Genomic DNA, 6779 nt, shown 5'->3' with positions numbered 1-6779 from the left:
CATGTAAAGCCTGTACGGTTTGGCTGGGGGAGATTGTTGACATTTTCCAAATAATAAATTGAGATCATGTGTCTTTGTGTTCTGTAGAAACTGGACAGCCTTGTGAGCTCCTCTGATTCTTGTATGTGTTTGTTTTGTTTGTTTAGGGTATAGTTTACTATCGTAGTGACTTAGGAATACCAAGGACTTGTAAGAAAAATCAGTTTCTCAGACAAGGAATTTACATGAATGTGTAATTAGACTGCCATGGTTCTAAATCTTCTGATCTCTTTTAAGGGTTGGTTTTTTTAAAAGAAGGCAACCCCCTTTAAGGAAAATGAAAACTAAGAAAAAAGACCTAAATATTAATACTGATAATTGAATTTATATACATGTAATGTAAATCCATACTCAACAGCAAGCTCTTTTAAAGGTTTATTTTGTGATTTAAAAGAAGGCAACCCCATTGAAGGACAATATAAACTAAGAAAAAAGACCTAAATAGTAATACTGATAATTCAATTTATATACATGTAATGTAAATCCATACTCAACAGCAAGCTGTATGTGTTTTACAACAGTAAATATTTTTCCAGCAGTAATCTAACTGCTTTTTTCCAGTCTTGTTTCTGTTCCTGTTCCTGCTATATTTAACAATACTCATACCCAAATACAGTTGACACATGCTCTCACGGCTACCTGTCCAAGACTGTAGCCTGTGCAAACAACCACTTCAAGACACCCCCCCCCCCTGTCAAAGAAAACTGCTTTTCTCCACGGCAACGCGTGGCTGTCTTGGGCAATTGTGACTGTACTTTCTTTTCCAGTCTTTTTAGGGGGGTTAGATTCTACGATGCTTGCAACTGCATAAGGTCATAATATGAGCGTGTGCGAAAACGTTAAACATTTTCAGTTGGTACGAAATTTTTAATTTTGCCCGGGTGGCGGCCAAAGCCTACTTTTATCGATTGTTGGACCACCGAGGGATCTTTAACGTGCGCAACATGCACTGGGGACCTCCGAGATTTTTTGCCCTTATCCGAGAAGGTTAGGTATTAGATCTTACCTACCATAAGATCATGGATGGATGCGGCTGAAAGACAGCAGCAAGAAGTAGCCAAGGAGTAGCACTTGAAAGGCTGCTGAAAGAGCCAGGAGGCCAGAGAAGGGGGCAAAGGAGGTGAGGGCAGAACATGGAGACGAAAGTAGACAACAGAACATTGTTTAAGAGCCGGAAAGGAGGTGAAAAGAGAAAATTTTAGAGAATAAAAGTTTCTGTCGCTGTCCGTATTCGAACCCGAGACCTACTGAATGAGAGGCGAACACTGGTGTAACCTCCTGTCGACCAGAGAGCCCCCTTTTCCAGTCTAGTTTCTGTGCTGACTTCGGTAAATAATACATTAATGTAATAATAGACGTACTCACGCCCACACAGTGTCAGTTCTGGTCCACTGTTACCTGGGGAGTGGGCGGATTGATGAGTGGATGTCTTGCACTATCTAGAAGGATATGTGAGGCAGCGTGGTGGAATCAGGCTATAGTCAAAATAATCAAAATGAAGAAACCTGCACTTTTCCGCAGGTTTGTTAATTTTTATTTAATGTTTTGGTTTTTCGCTCAACATCTTTCATGACCATTAAAGAACTCATTTCTGTGTGGACTTTTCTGAAAAAAAGTCGATTAATTGCCCAAAATACGTAAATGTACAGTCACCATGGACTATAAAGCTAAGGAAATAACTAATCTTTAGCGGCCATTTTCTCACTAATTTTACCTCTGAAAATAGGTGACCCCCACCTCCTTCATTCGCAAATATCTCGACTTGTATTCAAGATAAACGAATACTTTGCTCATCCAAAAAAAGACAAGTGAACAAGCTTTAAGATGACACCAATAACTCTACATGCTCAAAAATTGACGAGAGCCTGATTCCACCGCGCTGCCTCACATATGAGGAAGGGGTAGAGGAGGCCTACAGAAATATCAGAAGAAACACCTTCAAACCATTTTGTTGAGAAGACATATTATTGTTTAAACATAAGATAATATAATATGTAGTTGAGTGAAATTACTTGCTTTGCGTATTTTATTTTTTTCCCCCGAAGATAGAGCTTAATTATGTTTTGCCTTCTATGACTCAATTTTGATGGATGCGACCTATCCATGGCGTTGGCTGTTGCTGCCACGCTAAAACTGATATTCCACACTCACCTGAATCAATTTCTAGAGGTTTCCAGTTAAAATCGTCATTAGAAAAAAGACTTCAAGGGGCATCATCTTATGCAGTTTCGTTCTGTTGTTTTTTCCTCTTCTTAAACAAAACGTGTCAGTGGATGACCTAAAAAAAATTTGTCCCATTTTAAAACTACTTTTTCTATTCAAAATTCTTTAAGTAAAAGCTCATCTCAGCCAGAACATAACGTACCGGTATTGGAGATTTTCAAATCAGCCTATGACTTATACGGGTGCCCATTACGGATGGGATCGGCCGATCGCCCGACTAGGTCGCCTCAAAAACAAACGCGTTTGTTTTGCGTGTTCAATCGACCGAGTCGGGCGATCGGTCCAATCCAGCCGCAGTGGGCACCCCGTATAAAGGAAGCTGCTTGTCTAAGAATACGCCTGCAGCTAACAGACGGAAAATATCCGTCCTAGGATTAATTTTAGATCATTTGATCCTTCTGGAAACTTTATGTTTTGGCTTCTCTGGGACTGTTGCTTGAATGGTGTAAAGGCCTATGCCATATTTAAGTGATCACACTCGGCCATTTCGTGGCAATGGCACAGAGTCCTCCAACACTCCATTGTTTTGTGGAGTGCCGAAAGGTTCTGTCCTGGGTCTATTATTATATATTATGTGTACACAACAGCCTTTAGGAAATATTGGAAGAGTCCATGGCAAAAAATTGTCTGAAAGTGGAATCCGGTTTGGAGTCCCAATTTCAGATTTGCACCCGCCACAGTGATTTCGTTTCCGGGTCCTTCCTCCACACGGCATCTTTTTTTTTTTTCTTTTTTCAGGAAGCATTTTAGTACAACACAGCACTAACATCTCTCCCAGCTTGGCCTCCGGACTTTTCATTGTGTGCTGTTTTGAATACTTGTGTAGTGTCATAGAAACCAAAAATGAAATCAACATTCAGCAATGAATTACTAATCGCTGCTGTGGGAAAAAAAAGAAAGCATCTGTACGGTAAATCAGATGCCCAATACGGTACACACTTGCTTCGACATCCCGAATTTTTTCCACAAAAAATTGTCCCTTTGTTAGAATATTGAATGAACCCAATAACACTTTCTTTTAAGCTAGAGCCTTAATTAAAGCCTCCATTGTCTGCACCGCTACGTGTATTGTTGCATCATGATAGCCCACCAAGGCAAATGCCCCAGCGGAAACAAGCTGGATACAAAAAAGGGGTTGCATCCATCTCGTTCCCAGCGCAGCTGTTTTGACGGGCTGGACGCGTCTCCAAACTGAATGCCACTGTGTTTGCACCTTTACTTTATGCTGATGATACACAGCTCTATACCTGTCTAAAGTTGTTTTTGTTTGTTGGGAGGGGGGGGTTTGTTGCTTTTTGTTGTTGTTGATTTTTGTTGGGGGGGGGGGGGGTTGGTACCCGTAAGTGTTTAACGGCGCTCGCAACTGCATATACAAGGTCATATGAGCGCGCGGGACACCCCAAACATTTTCAGTTGGTAGGAAATTTTGAGTATTGTTTGCCCGGTTGACGGCCGACGCCTACTGTTATCGATTTTAGACCCGTCAAGGGACCTTTAACGTGCGCAACTTGCTCACGGGACCTCCGAGATTTTTCACCCTTGTCCGAGAGGGCTAGATGTAGATCTTTCCTACCTGAAAGACAGCAGTAAGAAGGAGCCAAGCCAGCTTAATTAAGCTGTTCTGATGAACATGTTCAGATATGGGTGGATGACAATAACTAAAGATGAACGCGGAAAAGAAAGAATTGGAGAGAGAGAGAAAGAGAGAGAGAGAGAGAGAGAGAGAGAGAGAGAGAGAGAGAGAGAGAGAGAGAGAGAGAGAGAGAGAGAGAGAGAGAGAGAGAGTCCTGAAACCATTCGTGTGGGACGTTGACCAAAATGGCCCAAAACAGACAGAGCTGTAGATCCGTTTGTTGCTGCCCTAGACGCCAGACTGCGTGATGGGCAGTAAGTCAGTCAGTCAGTCGCCATCCGGGCAAAATTCAAAAATAATTCCAACCAAACTGCATTATCTATGTAGTTCCGAGCGCCGTAAAACACTTACCAAAAGAGGTAGAGAAATAGAGAGGGGGGGGGGGCAAGAGAGACAGACAGAGAGAGAGAGAGAGAGAGAGAGAGAGAGAGAGAGAGAGGGAGACCGACAGACAGAGAGAGAGAGAGAGGGAGAGAGAGAGAGAAGTGTGCGTGTGTGTGTGTGCGTTTGTGTGTGTGTGTGTATCATGTGTGTGTGTGTGTGTGTGTGTGTGTGTGTGTGTGTGTGTGTGTGTGTGTATCATGTGTGTGTGTGTGTGTCATGTGTGTGTTGTGAAGTGTGCACGCATGCGTGACGATGGTACAAGTGATAAGGGAGGTCACTTATACAAGATATAATGAGCTCAGGTTACGTCTCTTCATTCATGTCTCGGCAATCAAAGTTAGTGGCACAACTTATTGTTAAATATTTCAACTACCGAACACAGACTTTCCAACTTTCGCACAATGACTTGTATCAATATTAAAAGGTTTGTATCTCATGAGCTGAGATAGTAGCGCTTTTAAAAACAGGTACGTCCTTTCCAAAGATGGTACAGACTCTTTGTCCTTTCTTTTAATCGCAGCACTAGGCCCCACACTTATTGAACCCATATTTTGAGGGGGGGGGGGGGAAGTGTTCACTCTGAAATATCTTTATTGCTAGCAAATTTGGCAATCAACGAGAATTGCCATCATGAGTGTCACCGGTTAACCTAGTTGTCCATGTTATGCGTATGCAAAATGTGTATGTGAACCGGGACTCGTAGTATTGTAAATAGATTTACGAATAAAAGTTTTTATTAAAAATTCCTCAGTTGTTGTGAAACAATAGGATTAAGTAAAGATAAATTCATACAAACTGCTGTACAATGTAGTGACATTGATTCGCTCATTGAAGACAATATTATTATTATTCATCTTTTCCCTATCATTATATGAAAATGCAGCAATGAAAGTTCAAATATTAAAATTGTCAAATTAATTCAACCTCCTCGTCATTCGGTGCCTTGGCGTGGGCGATAATGGGCTCCCACTTCACTCTGTCTTGCGTTGAGGCGATGGACTAAGAACTGAATAAAGACACGCTCTGCCAGCTTTTTTTCTATTCAGGTTGACGAAGCAACTCATGCTGGTCATTTGTCACAGTTTGTGATGATTCTGAGGTACATTAAGGCCGGCAAACAGGTAGAGCGGTTTCTAAAGTCTTTATGAAGCCAAAGATAGAGCTTCATCAGGGCTCGTTTCAACCCTAAACAAAGCTTTAGAACCATTCAGGGTCGTTGAGAAGCTGATCTCCCAAACCTACGATGAGGCAGCTGTAATAAGCGGGAAAGCCTCTGGTGTGCAGACTCAGAAGCGCCAAAGCTTTTTCCCTTATGCTGTCTTTATTCATTGCTATGCGCACCAGCTGAATTTTCTTTTAATGCAAGCTTGTTCAGGACATATCGGACTGCATGATATTTTTCGCTAACACTGCAGGCTTTCGGAAAGTTTTTGCCCACTCTACAAACGCATCGGCGTTCTCAGACGCGTTTGTCACCGGAATATTCCTCGGCCGTCTGAAACAGAGCGGAATTTTCAATCTCGACTTATTAGCACAGTCTCCAATTGGAAAGGAGAGATCCAGCTCTGTCTTGAAGAAATTCAGTCTGAGCAATGGGACGACAATACCACTCGCGAAGCATGTGGGCTCTTGAATGTGTTAAAGAGCGATACATTTCTCTTCTTTTTGCACTTTTTAAAACAAATTGTGAGGCAGCGTGGTGGAATCAGGCTCTTGTCAATTTTTGGGCATATTGAGTTATTGGTGTCATCTTAAAGATTGTTTATTTGTCTTGCTTTCAATGAAAAAATTACCCTTCCATCTTCAATAGAAGTGGAGATATTTCGGATTGAATGAGGTGAGGGTCACCTGTTTTAAGAGGTAAAATTAGCGAGAAATTGGCCAAAGCTTGGTAAATTCCAAAGCTGGAGAGTCCATGGAAATTGTAAATTTATATTTGTGTGCCTTTCATCAACGCTTTTCGGTGAAATACTCAAAGGAATGTGTTTGTAAATAGACATAAAATGTATTGAGCCATAAAACAAAAATGTGATTAAAATTGCTAAGCAGGGAGAAAACTGCTGTTTTCTTCGACTTCATTATTTTGACGAGAGCCTGATTCCACCACGCTGCCTCACATTTGTTCACGCTTGTTGACATTGTGTATGGGATCCTCCAACACAGGAGTACAAGGCCCATAGCAGCCCAACAACCTCTGGGAACGTTTAAAGCAGCCGTTGAGGAAATTAAAAACAGTAGATCTATATAATTATTCCATCAACAAGTAAAACCCCTGAGGAGACGCAGAAATCAAAACACCAACGAAATTGCTGCAAAGGAGGCATGAGGCATAAAAGTTGATCTAATTGTTCACCGTTTCTTGAAGCGAAATAAAAACAATACACTACCAATCGTCGACCCCTCATAATTCCAATACTATCAAAAGTCATTTCCTACAGTTCTTTTAGATCGTACAATAGAAAGCTACTCTGTTTGTATAAAATCGTGTCACAAACAGAAT

This window comes from Aplysia californica, unplaced genomic scaffold (assembly GCF_000002075.1).
Source record: "Aplysia californica isolate F4 #8 unplaced genomic scaffold, AplCal3.0 scaffold00519, whole genome shotgun sequence".
Taxonomy (NCBI): Eukaryota; Metazoa; Mollusca; class Gastropoda; order Aplysiida; family Aplysiidae; genus Aplysia; species Aplysia californica.
The sequence above is the reverse complement of the archived record's forward strand: the minus strand, read 5'-3'. Positions refer to the sequence as shown.